This window comes from Equus quagga, chromosome 8 (genome assembly GCF_021613505.1).
Source record: "Equus quagga isolate Etosha38 chromosome 8, UCLA_HA_Equagga_1.0, whole genome shotgun sequence".
Classification (NCBI taxonomy): Eukaryota; Metazoa; Chordata; class Mammalia; order Perissodactyla; family Equidae; genus Equus; species Equus quagga.
The window spans coordinates 80,781,645-80,803,827 of NC_060274.1; the positions used below are offsets into that span (position 1 = coordinate 80,781,645).

The 22,183-nt window shown below is 40.7% G+C and overlaps 1 protein-coding gene across 4 annotated transcripts in view; it reads left to right on the top strand.

Annotated features, from left to right (window-relative positions):
* The first annotated feature begins 947 nt into the window (after window positions 1–947).
* PALS2 (protein associated with LIN7 2, MAGUK p55 family member) overlaps window positions 948–22,183 on the top strand; it is a 109,005-nt gene continuing 87,769 nt past the window's right edge. For 2 of the 4 annotated variants that reach the window (XM_046670119.1, XM_046670118.1), the window contains exon 1: window positions 948–1,176. The gene's annotated coding sequence lies outside the window, so the exon portion shown is untranslated. Of the gene's footprint in view, window positions 1,177–1,800; window positions 1,881–22,183 lie in introns of those variants that run through there. The other 2 variants (XM_046670120.1, XM_046670121.1) reach the window with 2 other exon arrangements.

Below are 22,183 nucleotides of genomic sequence, written 5' to 3' on the forward strand. Positions count from 1 at the left end.
AGTTCCTTTCAACTGAAAAATTAAATCTGCGCTCCTGTCAAAACGTGTCATCTGCACACCCGGACACTCATCACAGTTCACCATTTTCTACGCAAAAGAGTCGAGGTGGAAATGATGGCGTCGTCCCCCCTTCCGAGGTCTGGGAAAGCCAGATGTTTGGGAGGAGCTGAACAACTGGTGTCCCGGGAGGGTCCGGCAAAGCCGGCTCTGGGAGCTGCACGGGGGGCCTCGATGCTGTGAAAAGAGCTAGTGTCCATCCGTTTCCTCGGGGGTGAATCACACTCCCCGGTTGGGCCTTTGGGAGAAAATTTATGAAGGATACAGTCAGCGCTGTAGAACCTGCCAAATACACATCAGAACCAGGGGTGGGGGTGGGGGGAGGGAGGAGATTTTCCAGAGGCTTTTCTTCGAGGTCTGTTTATCCTTTGTGCCCCACGACCGGGTTCTTTCAATGTAAACTCTTGGAAAGGGCAGAGAGGAGTTTCTTTGATGCTCCGTAGAGTATCTTGCCCATCAGTAAATGCTGAATGACAGCGGCAATTTCGCCGTGGAAGAGCCGGCGGGACCGGGTCTAACGGACCCTCTCGCGGGCGCGGCGGGAGGCCAGGAGCGGGAGGACCTGCGGGGAGGCCGCGGGGCGCAGGCTCAGCCCCGGGCGCCGCGGGCGGGCGCCGTCTGCGGGCGCTCGCAGGGAGGGGGGCTCCACCTGGCCGCTGCGCCGCGGCCCGAGGGGCGGGGCCCGGCTTTCCGGAGGCGGCGGCGCTTCCTCGCGCCCGAGCGCGCGCTCCCCGGCGTCCGGCGCACGCGCAAGGCCGGGAGGGCGCGCGCCCCGGCGGCAGCGGCGGTGGGAGGAGGAGGGGGAAGGGGGGGGGGGGGGAGGAGGGGGAGGAGGTGGAGGAGGAGGGAGGTGGAGGAGGAGGAGGGCGGCGGAGGGGAGCAGGCGGCGCGCGCGGAGGTGGCGGCGCCGGCAACCGGGGCCGGGGCGGAGTGGGGAGCCGGAGAGTGGGCGGAGGGAGCGGGAGGCGGAGGGGAGCGAGAGCCGTCTTTCCAATCCCCAACTACGAGCCCCGAGTTTGTAGATGGGGCTGCTCGGCGGCGCCTGCGGCTGAGCGAGAGCGGCAGCGGCGGGCGTGGGGAGCGGCGGCGGCGGCGCGGAGGCGGCCGAGGTGCGAGCCGGTGAGTTGCCAGGGCCCCCACGCCGCTCGGGTAACGGTCTCGCCGCTCGCCGGGGCCGGCCGGAGGACGCCCTGTTGCTCGTCGCCGCGCGCCACGCGGGGACCCCAGCCCGCCCCGCCCCCTCGGCTCCTGGGCTCCGCGGGCGGGGTCCGGGGTGGCGGAGGCGGCGCGGGTGGCGAGGGCTGCTTGGCGCGCCCGGCCCGGCCCGCGCGGAAGGGACGCGCTTTCCCGGGCGCCTGGCTCCGGAGCTGCAGGCGGGCGGGCCGGCGCGCGGCAACGTGTCTGGCCCATGCTGCTGGCCGCCGCGCCGCCCCGCGCTCCCCGGCGCGGCCCCGGCTGGGACGGGGCTGGGGCTGGGGTCGGGGTCGGGGTCGCGGGGCCCCGCCGGGCGCCGGCGCGGACACCCTCTGCGGAGGGAGTGGCGTTAAAGCATGAATGGAGAGCGGCGCCGGGGGCCGTAGTGGCTGTGACTGACACCTTCGGGGTCAGTCTCGAGAGGAGGGATGCCGCCGGTTTCTGGCTTGCTCCCGAGCTCCGAGTTCTTGGGGGAGGAGGCTTTTTGCAACTACTGCTGCTACGTCCCAGGCACGAGACTCCAGTTGTTTGGCCAAAGTGGTTGTGGGCCGAGCACACGCTGCTCCGGAGGCGTTCGCTGCTGAGACACAGCTTGCCGGTCCTGGGTGCATTTATCAGGAATTAGAAAGGTGTCGGGGCCTTTTTGGGGTTTTTTTTTTGGCGGGGTGGAGGGCCAGGAGGGAGTCGATTGAGAGATCATCTGGTGGGTATGATGACAGGATGTGGATTGGTTGGTGGTTATTTTTTGCAGAGGACTTTTTAACACTTTATGGGGAGTTTAGTCTCAATCTCCCCAGCTCCTAGGATTGCAGCTCGAGATTCCAGCCATTAAACTTCCATCAGCGGGGGCATACATTTGTGAAAGGGGGGCTGGGGGCAGGGGAGGAAGGGAATTGAAGGCTGGTGGGGAAGCTCAGAAAATTCTCCGCATTACTTATAAACAGCCTGTTAAGGTCTAGCCAGCCACGTTTTACTCTTTCCTGCGCCTTTGGGGCTTGTTGGAATTTTACTTTATGCTTCCTGGATTGGTCGTTTTGTAGTATGGCTCGGAACATTTGAGGTGCGTTAAAATGCTTTTCAATTGGATTATGATTTAGCAGCCATTTCTTCCAGTTGAATCTTTCAAATGGTTCGTTTGGAAACTTATGTATGTCGACTATATTAGCCGAGGTAACACCATGTTATGAATGCAGAGGTAGTTGCGGTGCTTAGGGATAACGGACCTCATGTAATATTGCTTATTTTAGGCATCTCCTGTGCAATTACAAGGTATGAGGCCTGATTTTGGTCATGTCTTCTGAGGTCTTATTACAGTAAACAAAGAACTTTTGTGTATTGTATCATTTTGAGGTCATTTTATCTTAAATTTATCATATATTTAAATACATGTTGAAATATATGTCTGCACTATGTGTTGTTACTTTTTAAGGTCCATGTTTCTTTTATTTTAGACTGGGGTTACATAATATACGGAAGGTAAGACTTCTAATTGCTCTATTTTGTCCTATAGAGATTCCACACTAAATATCTTTATGGGAAAACATTCAGGGGTGTGTGTGTGTCCTTTTCTAATTGACGCCACTCAATTCTTTTTCCATCTGGAATTTCAAAACGAATTATTTTACATTCTAGATTAAATAAACACTGGAAAAATTAAGATGCTTAGGCAAGTCTGGTAGCTCTATTTAAGACAGGATCGTTTTTTGCTGTTCTCTAGGCCAACTGTTGGATTTTAAAAAATGAATCATATTTTTCTTAAACATTTGAGGGAGCAGTTTGCTTTTTTCCTGAGTCTCATTTCAGGCTGAAATTGTTCCAGAAGACTACACAGCCTGCTTCTCTCTCTCCTTTCCCTCTCCCCTTCTTTTTGGCTTGGGATAACCGAGAAAATCCCAATTGTGAGACTCTGTATTTGTTACCTTTTAAAAAACTGTCTTTAAGTAGAAGTTGTTTATTTACCATCCCTTTATATACTTTATCATTTAATAGTGGATGGTTAAACAACAGATGTTTTAATTAAATGCCTTTCAAATTTTTGACATCCAAGCTTTGTTAAAAAGTAGTAATATCAGCAAATTATTGCTGAGAGTTGCAAATAGTACAGGGTTAGTGCTAGCCAAAGGCTGTCTAATTACAAAAACACTAAGAAACTAAGTATTAAAAGAGGCAAGAGGACCCATTTGTACATGTGACATCACTTACTGTATTATAAATTACCTAGTTTTAGGTGGTTTTTGAAAAAGAGTATTTTGCAAATTAGACATTAGGTATGTAACACTGATAATAATTTTCTTTTCCAAGGTGATTCATTTGGTAAGTGACTAAATTTGTATCAGAACTCTATTTCAGGTAAATGTAGTTAATTTGCAAGGGATGTGCCAATATTTATTTCAGGAAGAGTGAACCTGCCCATTAGCTAAAGCAAATACTGGGCTGTTTAAGGATATTGTTAAGTTATTCCTAAAAAATTATAGTGAGAAAAATTTATGCTAGTTTTGCTTTGCCTGTAGGTTCTTTCCTTCCAAAAATAGTCTTCCCATTTAGGAATATCATGAGAACAGATAAGCACAAGAGATCTCTTTGCTGATGTAGTGCTAGTATTGAATTAAAGATTTTATTTCTTCGTTGCAAGGACCAGGCTCTGCTTAGAGTATTTTGGGTCAGTCTCGCAGAAGCTGCAATGATTTCCCCAGTCATTCTGTTATTTGTATGTGACCACTGGGGGGAGACTTTACGATTTACGTTGACCACATCTCTCCCTCACATACACTGGCTGCTAACCATCCCTGGGCGCTTTGCCAAACTGCTGGAAATGCGTTGAGGAGGATGCGCTCAGAATCAAGTCTTGATCAAGGTGTCTAATGACTTTCATTTCTTTATCTCCCACCACACTCACAAAGTACCTCTCTTTATAGATAGTGTTATTAACAGTCTGCTTTTTGGTCTACTGTTAAGTGGGCTAACTAAATACCTAACATAGTGAAAGATGAGATTCGTGAATACATTAGAGCTTTCAAAGATCTGACTTTACTGACATTAATCTTAGAAGCAAGGTAGGTTTAATTACTTGCTTAGTGTACACAGATGTTAGTTGTCTGGAAAGATCTGGAGAGAATATCACTCTATTGTGAGGTATACTATCTCTAACACTCTTTAAATAGGTTGGTCTCCTATTATAATCTTTCTGAGGAGGAGATATTCAAGAGTCCTTTGTACCGGATTTCACCACATAGGGGAAGTTCTTCATTTATCACAGTAATAGAGATAAGATTAAAACTCACAACTTTCTTGGCCATTAAGCTGTGGCTATTCTTAGCAGGTACATAAAGTTAGAAATCTGGTTTCCATTTTTTCTCTTCTGACAGTATTTAACCTTATTAATGTCCAATTTAATAATAGTGAACTCAGTAAAACAAAGGATGTTATGTTTACAGTAGCTTAGAAAGGACTTAAGTTTTCATATTCTTCCTTAACTAAGACCCTTGTACAGTCTTTATCATGGTAGATTCATTCACAGTATAAAAAATGGGGTAGAATTCGGAGTAGTTTCTATCCTCCTATCATCCTAGATTATTATTCTTTCCTGTAAGATGGCTTTACTTTGGTCCTAAAATTCTTTAAAAATAAATAAATAAATAAATAATTCATAGTATACCAGAAGAGAGATTTTATGCTTAGGAAATGTTCATTTCTGGCTAATGTCAGGATTGTGTCAAATACTTGGGGGTGGTAATTTCTAAAGGCCTGTCTGCTAAAGTTATCACTGATGCAAGGCAAAATGAGAATTAGAGATAATCTAGTGAGTTTTTCATAAAGCTCAAGTTACTTTCAAATCCTTTCCACTGCCTGCTAGTTCCCATAGGTGATCTGATCCTTACTCGCTTGACCAGCTTACATCTTTTCCTCTTAGCTCTGTTACTCTTTTATCACTTCTCTAACAGCCCCTCTCACCCCGCTGTTCACTGTCTTCCATCTACTCTGCCCTTCTTTCTGTCCTTCAGAAATTCCATGGCTTGTTCGTGACTTAGGACTATTCTCTCTGCCTGGAATTCTCTTCCTAAAACATTACATGAGTGGCTCCTTTTCATCATTTTAGGTTTCAGTTTATATGTCACCTTCTTAGACCAACAGTATTATCTATCCACCCTTTGAGAATGACGCTATCCTCATTTCCCTAAAATAAATTCTGCAAAGCACTTAGTATCTGAAATTGTATTTTTATGTTATTTTATTATCTGTATAATCTCACTAGAATTTAAGCCCCATGAGAACAGAGATTTTCTCTCTTTTGTTTAACACCACGTTTCAAGGATTTAGACCTGTTCCTGGCGCATACACTGTCATTAAATATTCCTTTTTTAAAAATCTGAGGTTCTATTCTTCCTGAGGTTTTGGTGTTATAATGTCCCGTTATGAAATGATGTGAGTAGACGGTTATTGCAGTAAGTAGGCCACTTTTGGCTATAATGGACATCTAACTGGTATAAGCAAGAGATCTGTAAAGATGCAGGGAGTATCTAATGGAATCCAAAGGTTGGGACTCAGAGACTCTGGTGCCAACACAATATGCTTCATCTCTTTATTCCTCACTGTGCATTTGCTTCATTTCTTCTCTTGCTGTAGAGAACAACTTCCTAGTCCTTTTAATGGAAAATATGGCTGCCAGCAGCTCCTAAGTTTTCCCAGTATCAGCCCAGATAACAGGAAACAGATTCACCTAGCACCCATTCCTCCCCTGTTCAACAAACTGTGTGTATTATTAGAACGTGGTTGTATGTGCTTTACCCATGTGAAATGGGACTGGAGAAACAACCCATGTAGGTGCCTCAGTGATAATTAATGTTCACACTTGACCACCCTCTAAAAGGCTGATTTCCCCTGTTTTAAATTTTGTTAGTGTAGGAAATTGGAAGATCTGAAAAGCACTCTCCTGAGGATACATACACAAAAATCCCTTCTTTCATGGAAGGAATTTACAGTTTGGTTGAGGACAATGAAATATATACATGAAGGAAAGAAACAATCAATAAAAATAGTATCGTGATAATGCAAGAGCTGAGAAAAATACTTGCAACTTGTATTATAGACAGAAGGCTAACTTCCTTAATATGTAAAGAGTAGCTGCAAATAAATAAGAAAAAGGCCAACCATAAAGTGAGCAAAGATCATGAACAGATAATTCACAGGAAAGGAAATCCAAATGGTTGTTAAGCATATATAAAGACATTAAACTTCACTTATGATATTCTGTATTTATGATATCATTTATGATATACATAAACTTTATGATATAAATATCATAAATTAAAAATGAGATCCCATTTTCATTTATTAGATTGACAGATCAAAAAAGTTTGATAATGCTTTTGAGGAGGATATGAGGTGGTCGCTCACATTGCTGGTGGAAATATATATTAATAGAATTTCATGTGACTGAAATTTCTGAAGAGTACTGAGGCAAATAGAAACACCTGGGAATACGCATAAATTAATGTAGTTCATGGGAGAGGAAGGAGCTAATGTATGACTTATTTATCTGGACACTAAGTTGTGTTGCTTTGTTTTTGGCTTTAGTCATGAGACAAACCCAGGCTAGGGTAAAGCCAGCAAAGTCTATGGTCCATCCATCCCTGCTGGTCCGTCCCCCTGCCCCCAAGAAGATTCCTTTTAGGATTATATTTAGTTCCCCTTCCCAGATCCTCCTTTCTTCTAGCTTGGGACTGGTAAAGTTTGTTTCTAAATCACTGAGATTTCCATACACTTTGTATCTTTCAGAGCCTAGCACTTTGTTGGCTACTTAGTAGCACTTAAGTAAAGATTGAAGTGAAGGGGCTTAGCTGATTAGCTTTTTATAGAGCCGTTTCATAATTTTATGCTTCTGGAAATCTTTTGTAAAAAGCGATTTAGAATTTCATTCAATAAATGTACTTAGGATTTTATTACAGTAAATGGTCAATAGAGCAGTGTTATAAATTGTTTATTATATAGTATGTTAATGGAACTTTACTTTTACGTGGTTCCCTTGTTCTAGAAACATCGTAAGATCTTAGTTGGGTCGGGTGAGTGTTGTGAAAAGGTGGGGGAGGGCAGCTGGAGGTGCATGGAATTTCTCTAGAAAAATTTTTGAGAAAGTGTGAGAAAAGAGACTGAGCAGATCAAGGGCCATATGCTTAGGAAAGGAGAAGTGAAGTGTGAGGGATTCATTTAGAGAAAGTCTGTGGTGGAACCCAGAGGGGCTGCATCTTGGGAGGAGTTTTAACCCAGGTTAACGCTAAGCTGATTTAGTTGAATGCTTACTTTGAAGATATATACTTTATGATATTTTTATTCTTTTTTTTTTTTTTAAAGATTGGCATCTGAGCTAACATCTGTTGCCAGTCGTTTTTTTTCTTCTTCTTCTGCTTCTTCCCAAAGCCCGCAGTACACAGTTGTAGATTCTAGTTGTAGGTCCTTCTGGCTGTGCTATGTGGGACGCTGCCTCAGCGTGGCCTGATGAGCAGTGCCATGTCCGCCCCCAGGATCCAAACTGGTGAAACCCTGGGCCGCCAAAGCAGAGCGCACGAACTTAAACACTTGGCCATGGGGCCGGCCCATATATTTTTATTCTTTAGGTCATTTTTACCATGAATTGACTCTGGTATGGAGATTCTCCACCTGAGTGCATATCAGAATCCTTTAGGCTTATCTTACACCAAGAAATTCTAATTTAGTAGGTCCAGTGTGGGGCCAGAGCATGTTTATATTTTTAAAGTCCCCAAGGGCCAATATTTGTAAAATAGTACATCGTATAAATTCATTTTAATGACCACATCAGTCAGCATAGCTTTCAGGGTCCTCTACCATTTAGATATCTCTAACCCTAGAACTTGGTCTGTCTCACCTTCGTCTCTACTTTAGCCATATTGATACCTCTGCAAGCATCTAATTGATTTCCATTGCTTTGCTCGCTTTCATACTCTTCCCTTCTTTGCTGCCTTGTTTCTTCTCTACTAATAAATGTTCAAGCTTGCTTCCCCCAAGAAGCTGTCTTTGGCTGGCCTCATCCACGATTTATCTTTTCAGTACATGACAAATTATAACATAACACTTACATAACTGACGAGTATATATCACACGATTGGCTGATTCACATGTTTTCACTCATATTAGTCTTGCGCATATATGCCTGGTTTTACCTTTGGAACATCCTTGTTTTTACCTTTCGCTATCAAGAGCTTAGAACTTGGTCATGGTTGGCTTAGTGCTGATAATGGCATCAACAGTATTATTGAATGCTTACTATGTTTCATTATCTCATTTGCTCATCAACAATTTTTTAAATCATAATAAAACCCTCATATCATTGTATTGGTTTCCTGTGGCTGCTGTAACCAATGGCCACAAACTTGGTGTCTTAAAACAACAGAAATTGATTCTCTAAGAATTCTGGGGGTCAGATGTCTGAAATTAGTATCACTGATCCCAAATCAAGGTGTCAGCAGGGCCAGGCTCCCTCCACAGACTCACGAGGAGGATGTGTTCCTTGTCCCTTCCAGTTTGTAGTGGTTGCCAGCATTCCTTGACTTGTGGTTGCATTACTCCAATCTTCAAGGCCAGGATCCCAGATCTCTCTCAGCTCTGTTCTTCTCATTTCCTTCATGTATGAGTGTGTGTGTGTGTGTGTGAGAGAGAGAGAGAGAGAGCAAGAGAGAGAAAGAGCGAGCTCCCTCTGCCTCTCTATAAGCACGCACATGATGGCATTTAGGGCCCACCTGATGATCTAGGATAATCTCCTATCACAAGATCCTTAACTTAATCATATCTACAAAGATCCTTTTTCCAAATAAGGTAATATTCACAGGTTCCAGGGACTGAGACATGGCTATCTTTTGGGAGACCGTTATTCAGCCTACCACCATGATAACTCATACGGTCCAGAAAAGGAGAGCCGCTAACAGTCTTCTTGCCACATCCTCGTCCGTCTCTTTCTAAGTCAGTGTTTCTTAACCAGGGACACTTCCACAGGCCTCCCCTCCCTCCTGCAGGCACGTTTGGCTATCATGACTAGGAGGGGATTGCTGTTAGCATCTATCAGGTGGAGGGCAAGGATGCTGCAAACAGTGCACAGGACAGGACGCCCACAACAAAGCATTATCCAGCCCAAAATGTCATAGTGCCGAGGTTGAGAAACACTGTTCTGAAGGTAATTCTTGTGACTAGTTTCTTGTGTGTCATTCCTGAAAAAAATTGTATACCCATATCGGCACGTATCATGAGTCAAATCCTCTAACCTGATTTGATGATGACTGGTGGTAGTTTTTGGTTGATTGAAAGTTGATTTAAGTGAGGGGCCATAAAAAATGATTCACATGTACCTTAAAAAAATATCTTTACTTAAAAAATATAAATATATATTCATGTGCCAATCTTTTCTTTGAGTATATATCTTTTGCCTGGGGCTCTGGGTCAACATTCTTAGCTAAATTAGTGCGTTATCACCAATTCCTAGCTTTGGAGCAAGAACTTAATGGTTTATGAAGGAAGGAGAGTGTAGGATCCTTCTAGTGTTTTATGACTTCTCAGTTGTTTATAGTTGTCTTGCTCATGCTTAATTATACAGCAGTGTGGCTTTTTGTTTTGTCACTTGCTTTCTTTGGGTCTTTCCAAAACATTCATGCAGTTTTCATATAAAGAGCATTATACCTCCCATGGTGTTTTATCAAATACAATATAGTATGTATAGACATATAAGGAAAAAGAAATCCTGTTTTGTACAAAAACAGTGGCTCTCTAAGATATTGGGACTACCGCTCACATTGCAGCTCGTTTCAATAGCTTCTAATCTGGTGATGAGGTGAGAGCTAATGTCAGTTGCTTCCAAATTTGGGGATGTTTTAGAAAATTTTGTTGTAATACTCTAATGACGGTTTATAAATTATCTATAGGATATTACCATAAATACTTTATTGCTATTACCAGCTTAATGCTTGAATTGCTTTTCTACTAAAGGAAGCATTGGCTTTTCATTAACTATAATAAATATTATTTAGAGTTTTGCTACTAAGCATAACTCTTTCACTGCTTCTTAAATAGTAAATCATACAATTCCTTGAAATTAGATACTTTATTTTATTATTTTGTTGCTCAGCATGGCAGGAGACCTAGAGACATGGGTTGTAATCCCAGTTTCTTTAACTCGGCTCTTTCACTTTGTTCAGGACACACAGCTTTATTTGGTACAAACAATAAGCTCACTGGCAGATGCATCTGGAGTCACTACTGAACTCAGTATTCCTCATCTCTGAAATAGGAATGATAATGTTTACTTTCTAAGGTTGGCGTGACATTTTATTGGATAATATAAGTTGTGTCTAGCACAGAGTCTGGTGCATTTTAAATGCTCAGTAAATGTCAGTATCCTTTCCTTCTCTTACCGTCTGGCACAGTGTTACATGTACAGCGGATAATATTTGTTGAGTAAACTTGTATTCAGATGCCTTTGCTTGATTTATAACTTTGCTTTTATTTCTCTCCAGTATAAGAACTATGTCTCATTTAGCAAATATTTTTTAAAAGAACCTTGCTTTTAAAGTAGTCCAGTAAATTATATGCTGTTGACTAAAGTTAATAAGTATTATTTTTACATGACATTTCAGTATGTTTACAAAGGCAAATTAAACATTGGGTGGAAAGATGACTGTGTGATCTCAAAGATTCCTTCCAACGTAATCTAAAGGTTTTATAAAATTCACACAATCTGGGTGTTTCCTCATGACTTCCCCCTAAAAGTCTACAGAAGTAAGTAGTGTTTGATAATGTAACGTTTTGTTTTGAATGAAGAAAATGACCATACTTACATGTTTTATGTGATAACTATTATCACATAACAGGAATTCTTTAGTATTTTGAATGAATGTGACTGTTTTCAAGTTGATTTGTCTTTTTATTTTATCTAGAATGTGTGTGTCCATATATATATATATATATATATATATATATAATAAAATGTTTTATGGAAAATTTAACTTAAATATTTAATGTAAATAAAAATATTTGCTTTTTTATTCATCTATTAAATATTCTTCTACCTGGGACGTTGGTATAAGAAACTTGGGTAACTGAATTAAACAAGTTTAAATCATTGAAGTTGCTTATTTCAGAAATGAAATGATGGTCATGAATATTTCTATATAAGTTGATCCAGACATTTTTCATTTTTTTAAAATAGTAATCTTTTGGAAGGAGGATAAATGAAAAAAACTTAAGCCACATTTTTTAGAAGGTTGGAACACCTTGTGAAGCAAATAGGCAAAGCTGGCACAGAATGCGCTCGCCATCCTGAGCATTAGGTTCTTGAAAACCCGAAGGTAGAGAAAATTTCCCTGAGGGAATTTAAGGTGTTATGGGGGAAATAAGGTTAAGGAGTCGGTGATTGTGAATGAACCCATAAAAATCCTTATAAACTTCTAATATTCACCCAACTAAAACATGAAATAAAATATCTCAAGTAGATTATCAACAATGTTTTTCGCAATTCTATAAGGACAGGCAAAACACTTAGAGTAGCCAATTTTGAAATACCAGTTACCGTACAATCAGTCTCCATTTACCACTACTTTCTTGAAAGAAAGTTTTCAGGATTTCCAATCTGGGGGAGGGGAAGTGCTCATGAATCATATGAAGAGTTTTTTAGGCTGTCTTATTCAGAGCCTTTCTTACTTTCACTTAGAAGTTACTAACTCCAACTTCTGGTTCCAACTGTTGTTCTGGAGATAGCATAACTTGGATGTTTGAGATAAAAAATAAGCTTTTAGTAACCTTTATTTAACTCACTCAGCTCGCTGTAGCCAAGTGGGTATTTATAGTTCTTTTCCATCCATGATAATGTCATGCCAGCACTCCTCAGAACATACCATGATGGGACACTGACTCGGCTCTGTCTGTCCTCCTCATTCTCATTTCCTTCCTCTCCTTCCTGACAGACTGTGGTTCTAGATGATAGGCTGGGAATTTGTTTGGCCTCTGCTTCCATCTCTTCTAAGAGTGCGCTGCAAATGCCGTCGACTGCTACTCTGCCATCTCCTTATTTCCCTTCTCTTTCATCTTCCAAACCTGCAGTTCTCTCTTTCCCAAAATATCTCCAAAAAGAGCAACTTAGAATTTGTTACACTCAAGTAGAAATTTTCACCAAAAGTAAATCTGTGTATATATGTATATACCGAACTTTCACATAATAAAGGATTACTTTATATAGTTTATTTGAGGGAAAAAACCCCTTTGTATCCCCTCAGCTAAGCATTGTCCCATGATCATAGGCAATGTTTAATATTTATTATTGAACAAATTAGGAAACAACACAAATTAGCATATAAATTATGTTTTATCATGTGCGGTAGACTGTAAGTTCTGAAAGAGTTTAGGAAAAGAAATTCTTGTCTGTAGAGAGGGACTTGGTATGCATTTGATTGAATTAATTTTGAGATGAGTCCTAAGATCTCTTAGCTCTGAAGCTTTTCTTCTGAAACTTTTGTTGTATTCCCTGGATTTAAGCAGGTTGTTCTCAACTATATTTGACCTCTTTTGTTTTTATTAAACGATAGAAAAGTTCTTTGGAGACCACTTACCTGAGTATCAATTAGTAAGTCAAATTTCAAATTTGATTTGTCTCTGCATGATATACCATTAACTTTCAAAGGAAGGATTTTATGATGATGACGATGGGTGAGCTGGGTGGATGAGTGGGTGGTGTTTTGGAGAGGAGGGGCAAAGGAATTGTAAAAATTAGGAAAAAAGGGAAACAGAAAATCAAGATACTGATTTTAGTAAGGAAGGTGATAAGAATATTAAACAAGGAATATTAAAACAACTTTTAAAAGCATTTGAATGCTTGACATATATTAAAACAGTGTTAGAAGTTGGGAAATACAAGAAGTGTGTGATTTGGTTTTTATCATCAGAAAGCATATATGAAGTATGACCATGGGCCTTCCTCTCTGACAATTTAAATAAATTTTTTCCAGTTTTATTGAGAAATAAAGTGATACACTCACTGTGTAAGCTTAGGTCATCCAGCATGGAGGTTTGATTTGTGTGGATTATGAAACACTCACTACAGTAGGTTCAGCTAACATCCATCTTCTCAGATAGATACAATAAAAAGAAAAAAGGAAAAAAATTTTCTCTTTGTGATGAGAGCTCTTAGGATTTACTTTCTTAGCAACTTTCCTATATATCATACATCAGTGATAGCTATAGTTGTGACAGTTTTTTTTTTAATTTCACCAAAGAACTGTATAGCAAATACCTCTTAGAACCATGACCACACTGTCTTTAGAAAACCAAAGTATTATGAGACATTTACTAAGTGAGCAAGAAAAGTGGAGTGATTTTGATGCTAGAAACATCAAACTATATTACCTTGGTGCGTCTATTTGCATTATTTAGAATATACCAGTGATTCTTTAAGAGGGCAATTTTTCCTCCCACAAGACATTTGGTAATATCTGAAGATATTTTTAGACATCACAATTGGAGTGGTGATGGCGGTGCTTACTAGCATCTAGTGAGTAGAGGCCAGGGAAGCAACTAAACAATTCGCTGGACAGCCCCCCATAACAAGGAATCATCTGGCCCAAAATGTCAACAGTGCCAAGATTGAGAGACTCTGGAATATAGAGTAGGCAAGCTCTCCTCTGGGCAGTTTTCAATACCTGGCTCAATTTCTTCCTTCCTTTTTTCTGGGCTTGACCAGACATTGTTCTTCTGTTAGCACACTTTCTTCCAACAGCTTACAATACACTTGATTGTCACTGTTTTCTTTATTGTGTTCTTGTCCTAAGGGTATATCTTAGACACTCTGATTAGACAAATATTTTTAAATGCTTCTCTTAGGGTGGCTTTTTTCTGCTATTTTGTGTACCTTGTGTTTCCTTTTACAAATTTAATTCTGGAGGGATCACCCTATTTCCAAATTCTGAGGGCCTTTTGATGTGATTTCTTAAGTACTTTCTTTTGCAAGAAGGCTTTTCATGTGCTTCAAGTCCCGGGTCTGGATTAAGCTGGTTCTTGAGTCCAGTTTTTTTCTGATAGTGTTTGAATCTGTTCTGATTATTTTATGCGAGAAAGATATCCTGACGATATTTGAACCTGTTCTAATCTTTCTGTATACAAGAAGTTTATTTAAATAAAATGCTTAACTTAAAAGGAAAAACCATCTAGGAGTTATTTCTTTTAGAATAATTTTATCCTTTCTTATAGATAAAGATTGCCCTATATGTAACAGCTACATACAAAAAGGTTTTATAATGATAAGTGAAAAACATTGAAATCTCTAGAATGAAACAAGGAATGCAAAGATTTTTGTTTGGTTTTATTGTTATTGTTAAACAGTGAAATAACTCATTGGAATATAAAGCTAGAAATTGGAGGCTGGCCCGGTGGCATAGTGGTTAAGTTTGCATGCTGTGCTTCAGCAGCCCAGGGTTTGGCAGTTCAGATCCTAGGTGTGGACCTACACACCACTCATCAGGCCATTCTGTGGTGGCGTCCCACATACAAAAAAGAAGAAGATTGGCAACAGATGTTAGCTCAGGGCCTGTCTTCTTCACACACACAGAAAAAACCCAAAAGGTAAAAATTGAATGAACATATCACTAATGGAGAAAGGGGAATATTTTCAAAGAACCAGGTTTTTTTCCCTTAACCTGCCTCAGTCTGATGTCGATCTAAGCATATTGGCCATTTAATAAAATATAAGTGCAGGATGCCTGTATATACTAGCTACTCTGTGTACAGTAAAGGAATAGGGAGGGAAAGCAAAAGTATAGAGGAAAACTTTTCTGTCGTAGTCAGGGTGTGGTGGATCCAAAGTGTGTGTGTGTGTGTGTAGAATTTATCATCTTTGGGAGGCAAAGTTCTGGAGTAAATGTTCATTTTCTTTTTGGTAAATATTTTCTGTCTGCTTGTAGTACACATCAATTATGTGTTGATGTTCCATTTTTATCTGTGCAAAGGATTCATTAATTGGCCTTCCAACAGTCTAAAACTGACCTGCCTTATTGATAGATCAGTTGTGAACAATAGGCTTTCATTAGTTTACTAAGTGATATATTCTTGACCAGCAAGCACCACTGGACCATCCTGCCCCCACCACTTCAAATAGGTGTGGTTACTGTTGCGAGTCTTAACTCCCTTCCTGGGCTTCTGTCAGCCGTGGAGAGCACAAAGGAGGTATCAGGCTGTCACTGCATGAGCACACAACCTGCATCAGTAAGCCTGTTTTAATTCTGGAGACATTGTAGCTAAGAAATATTTAAGCCTTTGAAGAGACTGCTCTTCTGAGTCTGGGAATTCCGGGGTAGTCAGATGCACTCCTTTTGGCCTGGTGCTCTGAACCACCCAGTTTATCTCAAGGGAGGGATTCGTGCCGACTGATGACCAGGACAGCCGTCCCTCCCATTACTTCTTTCTGTAAATTTACTTTTAATTAAATTTTAAAAAATATTAATGTTACATGGTAAACAGAGTTAAAATAGTACAAAAAAATGAATATACAATGAAAAGTTAAACATTTCTATTCCCAGTCTGACCTCATAGAGTTAATCATTGATAACAGTTTCAGATTTAGTTATATTAATAAAGTGTTTCTCAAGTCGTAATTGGTGTTTCTGCCAGTACTGTACTTTGTTGTGTGGGATTGTCCTGAACACTATTTAACGTTTAGTGCCCCTGTTCTCTAACACAGCCACTGGGGCATCAGAAATGCCCCTGCACATTTCTAAATGTTCCTTGGGTAGAGGATGGTACTTACTCTCAGTGAGAACATTGTAATTTTTAAAGTTATACCATGTGTCTTGGAAAACGTATGTCAATTTTTTCAGCTTTGCACAGTAACTATTGACTCTGCTGTAAAAGAAGAATATTTGAGCACACATGCACTTCTCAAGGGAGGCCCAGGGAAAATCCACTTGGGAAGAACCGTACTTAGCTCTAATGTCTTGGTTTACGTGTATTCAATCTTATCTGCTTTCCTTTATGACAGTATTACTTTCTTGTGTTCTCAATTACCTGTCGTCTTTGTTTTGAGTTTTTTTTGTGATATTTGAATTGTGAGCTCATGGTTGGCTGAGTTTTATTCAAGGGATCCTGAGCAGCCTAGTTAGAGGGCACATCCCTCCAGGGAAGATTTGCTGAGGCTTTTCTTTGGCTCCTTTGTGGTTTCTCTGCTTGGGGTTTTCTGAACTAGGCAGGTGTATTAGAGCCCGGAATCCTTAAGAGTAGGCTGTGGTTACAAATACTCAGATGATGTTTCTCCCCCAATATGGAGTCCAACCTGAGACAGGCTAACTTCCTCGTTGTCTTCCTTGACCAGCAGGCACATCTGTGCCAAGCCAGTCTTTTACAACGTGGGGTAAGTCCTGTAAGGTCCCAGCTTTATATGGAGGAGTCTGGGTGGCAATTCCCCATCTTGAACAGACCAAGGCCCACACTGCTGCCTTTGAACTTCTAGGTACTGAAATCTGCAGACACCGCAGGGCGGCCATGACTTCAGCACCTGCCTGCTAGATTGTTTGCGTCCTCTTTGTGTTGGCCCATGGGGATTTTCTTGGGGACTTATTTGTGTATTTGAGAGGATGTTTTTGGTATTTTAGTTAACATTTCTAGGTATTGGTAAGTGAGAGAATTACTGTCAGATTACCAAGTCTATCTTTTTGCTGGACATACAAGCCTCATTCATCTGCTTTCTAACTTCTAGGAATGTCTAAAATTTCTGGTTTGCTAATCTCTTTCTCTTTCATTTCTCTCTCACCTCCAGTATTGTCGGCATTTTATTCTTTTTAAAAAGTATCTTCTCTGTCATTTCAGTGAGACCTCAGGAGGGAGGAAATGTAGGCACGTGTGTTCCATCTTCCATTTTGTCTAGAAGCTTGTCTAATAGTGTTTAGATCTAAGTCCATTAGGGCAAACTGACCTGATGAAAAGTAAGTCTCTGTAAATGCCTTTTCATTTAACTGTGATTTTTAAGTTTGAACTTAAAGAATGTGATCTTTGCCTATTAAAGAGCTGAAAGGGCGGAGATGGAGGATGAAGTTCAGACCATTAATTGTGCAGTTGAGCAAGGCCTCACTGGGCTGGGGAGCAGTGTGGGGATCTTACCATAAACTCCAAATATATAGGGCAAATTACGTTACAACGATGAGAAACCACAATTTTTAAAGTGACATGCAGTAAATATTGACTGCAGGATGTCTGGCTTAATGCTAAGAATTACAGTTCAAAACAGATAAGATGCCGTTTCTGCCATCAGAGAGCCCACTAATTTTGTGGCGGAGGCAGAGGTGTAAATGAAAACACAGTCAATTCTCATTATTCATTAGTGCTGGTAGTTATGTTCTATAAATTCTCTTTGAACCCTGAATTAGTGAATACTGAGCCATTGTTTCTAGGGGAAATACAGGTTAGGTTCCTACCAGCCTCTGACCACATTTTCAGTGACTGGTCAATACATATCCTTGTTTTACGTGTGTTTCTGTTTAAAGACACCTTAGTATATATTGTTGATTCATTAACATTGAATGGCCGACAGCACTATAACTCATACCTGAAGAAAGCTCCCTGAACATGTATTTTCCTCCTAAGGCACATCACCAGCCTCCTTGTTCTTACGAACACTAAACGGCACTTAAACACTATGCTTGGGGAAATTTTAGACAGTGAAATCCCCACAAAAAAGCACAAAAATGTGAAACACATGGCACTAAATAGACCATGAAAAGGATGCTTGTTTTTAGTGTGAGAGCTGAAACAAGAAGGCAGAGCATCACCTTATTGATCTAAACTGGGGACATACACACAGTAGGCACATTTTTTTTTTTTTTTTGCTACTCTCTGCCTGTCTGCAAATGACCACAAATACGGTGAGAATATTGACTTTGAGGTTAAACATAAATTTTAGCAAGTAGGTGAATTCACAAATACAGAATCCATGAACAATGAGGATCAACTGGACTATGCCTTAAGTGCCATATATTCTAAATCTGCTAGGATGGGTCAGGAAGGGCTTCATTTGAAGTCACAGCAGTATGAAGCAATGGATTTGGGGAGTAGCAAATGGCCTGGTGTGGCTGGAATTAAAAGCCCCTCCAAAGAGGAGCAAGAGAGGATGTTTGAACAGTTAAGGGGGAGATGTGAGGCCCTTATGCCATGTTAAGGAATTTGGATTTCGTAGGTGATGGGGCCTCAATTAGTGAATGATTTTAACAAGGGAAGAAACCTGGTCGTATTTTGTCTTTTGGAAAGCTCACTCTGATGGTGATATTGGGGATAGATGAAGTAAGGAAAATAGAAGGTTGTAAAAGTTAAGGTGAGAGATGATGAGAGTATGAACTAAGTCGGTGACAGTAGAGACAGAGAAAAAGGGATATATTTGAAAGCTATGCAGGAAATCAGATTGAAAGGTCTTGTTGGCAGATTAGATAGAGGGAATAAGGGAGGTTGAACAGGCATGCCTGGATGCCATTGATTGAGATAGGGAATACTGGAGGCAGACCAGATTTAGGAAGTAATGCAATAAGTTTTGCGCATGTCGCATTTATGGTGCCCATGGGATATGTTTGCAGAGATTAGGCAAGGATATATGAGTCTGAAGCTCAGGAGATAGAACTTTGAGAGACATTAGCACATATTCATTAAATTGGTTGATGAATATCTGAATGCCCACTGTATTTCAGGCACTGTCCTGTGCTAGAGGAGATAGAGCAATGAGTGAGTTTCTGGTGAGGGGAGACAGACAATAAGCAAAGGTACTCTCAGATCACTACTGTGATGAAGATAAAACGAATAGGGAGAGTGATGAGGGGGTGTATGAGCGAGGAGAGCTGGTTTAGACTGAGGGTTTGGGTTCACTTTCTGGAGAGGTGACATTTATACTGAGACAAAAATGAAGAGAATAAGGATGTACGAGTAGATATCTGGGAAGATCATTTCAAGCAGAGAGAAGAGAAACTGGTAAAGATGGGAAATAAACTGGGCATGTTTGGAGAACACCAGGAAGGCCATTGTGACTGGAGACAAGACGAGGGGGAGAGAGTTGTAGAAGATGAACTCAGCAGGGTACCCAGGCTGCCAAATCATGACAGCTCTTGTGAGCCACGGTGGAGAGTTTGGATATTTTTCTAAGTGCAATGGGAAGCCTTTGAACACTCTTAACAGAAGAGTAACAAAATCTGTTTTATGTTTTAAAAGGACAGCTCTGGTCACTCTGGAGAATATTGTTGAGAAATAGAGTGAAAGTAGGGGACCAGTCGAGTGACTGCTGCAGTGAATGGGCAAGAGGTGGCGGTGGCTTAGAGTAAAAGTGATGGCAGTGGAGGGATGAGAGGCAGAGTTTGAATCAGTTACTTAAGATTACTTTTTTTTCTTCAGTCGCCCCATCATGGCTGAATTTAAGAACCAGTTTATCACTGGATCTGTTAGAAATTCTAGGTATTTTTGTCAGTGCATATATAAAATGTTATCTTGAAAAAAGAAAATATTGATGACATTTATTAATCCAGTTTTGAGATTCTAAAAAATTCAAATTTGCTTATTTAATACAATCCAGCATATATATTCATATTTCATGTTTATTAGCACTTATTAGTTGTGTGAAAACACTTCCAGACAGTTCTGCTGGTTCACTTGTAATACTGCATATTTTATTATAGTAAACTAATGAAGCTTTGGCCTGCTTTGTTAATTAGTGGTTAGGTTAATAAAAATCTATTCAAAGCAGGCCTACTACATGGTGACAGCAAGTTAGGAGTAGCACTATTTGAGCTGTTGGAAAAGACTCTCTGGAGATGCAGCTCTTCTATGGCTGAGGTCTGCACTTGAACCAGATACTTGTGGACATAGTGTGGAGCAGGGACTAGGGTGGGGAAAGGCCGGGGAGCAGTAGACCAGTTAAGAGGCTTTTAAAAAGGTCTAGGCAAGAGAAGATAAAAACTCTAAACCAAAGGTTGGAGAGTGGAAATTGTGATAAGGATGAATTTGAAACTTTTATGAGGCAGAAAGAAAAGATTTGGAGGAGAATTAGATATCTGGAAGCTAGGGAGAGGAAAAAACTCAGATGATTCTGAGATTTTAAGCTTTGCAGAAAGAGTGGATGATGATGTCATAATAATGAGAGCTAGAACCTGCAGCAGGAGGAGTAGGCTTGATTAGGGCGAGTGAGCAGTTTTGAAGATGATAAAGTAAAGGCACCATCTTTGGGACTCCCAGGGGAAGTACATTAAGAAGGCAGTTGGAGAAAGGTGAGTGTGTAACTAAGATTTGGAAGTCATTCAACTGGTTGAAGCCCTAGAAGCGGATGAGATCACTAAAAAAAAGAATGTCAACCTGAGGGACGCCGACAGCAGTGATGAGGACAGAATATGTGATTGATTTGTCAGTTAGGTCGTTCCTAAACTTATTTTAAGAAGTTTGAGGAGGGCAGAAGCTGATGGGAAGTGTGGAGAACTGAAGAAATGATACCCAGCATGAGCTACTCTTTGGAGAAGGTTGATGTGGCGGAAGGGAAGTGGGATTCAGAATAGGGGTTTTTAAAAATTGTTACTGAAGGAGGAGGAAGATATTAGCACATATATAAATGCAGAAGTATCAAATGAAGAAAAAATAGTGGAGTTACAGGAGAGGGATGACCCATAGCTGATGGTCTCACAGTGGGTGGGAGGGACTCGATTCATTGCACAGGCAGCAGCCTAGAGAGGAGGACGGCATATTTTCTTCCGATTTGAGGAACGGAGGTAAGGAGTGCTGCTGATATATTTGATTTTACAAGTGGAGGGGAATTTCAGTAAATCAGAAATGAAAGCCTCTTTTTCCCTTTTCCTTCTGACAAAATCATCTGCCGACAACTTAGTATAGTAAATATTTCAAATAGGGAATATGAGAGAGCCCAAGAAGGGGTAAGTAATAAATTGTGCAGCAATATTTGAGATCTCGCTGATTTTTAGAGAACCAGGGAAGTTTGAGCATATTGAAAAACCTGGGAAGAAGAATAGGCAGGAGGGCACTGAAATGGAGGAAAGAGCCATGGAAAGCAGAGGTGAGGCGAGATGAAGACCAACATGAGTCCCTGACGATTTCATCTAGTCTGCCTGTGGTGTAGCCACAGCATTTGGACTGTGCTTTAACATTGCATGCAAGGACTCCCCGTGTGGGGAGCCTGTGTTCCCCTGTCTTCTTATCTAAGCATTCCCGCCGGGCAGGAATGAGTGAGTGGCATTATACCTTTGAGAAGAGAATGTTTCCCACTTCTTTTTCACCATCAAAAATATTTTTTTGTGCTTATTTTTAATGCAGTGCCTTGTGCCTCCTTTTATGTCATGTTTTGTTCAGTGCTTTAAAGGCTGATGCCAGTAGAAGTGAACAGCAGCCTGAATGTTGAGTGAGATCATCTCACTCTTTTGAAAATTGAAAATATTCTTTATAGGTTTTTAAATACTGATTTTACGTGTTATATTTGAGTGTAATATTTGACTAAAATATATTTCATGCCATAATCTATACAGAGAGAATTTAATTAAGCATATCATCCAAGGACAACTTGGTTTTCCCCAGGCTTTCGCCTTCAAAAAGTCTGGTTTGTTTTTCACTCTAGAAGAATAGCTACAATTTTCTGATTTTTCTGAAAACTGATTACTGTTTACACATGGGAGATGTATTTTTTGTGTAGGTTTTTATTAAAATTGTTAAGCATGTGTAGGTGAAAGACCAACAATGCTCCCCTATTCTATTTCTTGCTCCCCAGAGGCTACTCCTTTGAACTTTTTGGTTGATTCTTTGGGCATTTAGCTCCATATCAGTAAATGGCATTTTTTATTTTGATGATTCTTGATTTTTTGGTTTTAACCATTATGAAAGATGAAGATTTAGCTGTTTTTCCACTCTACCATATATGTATCATATACAC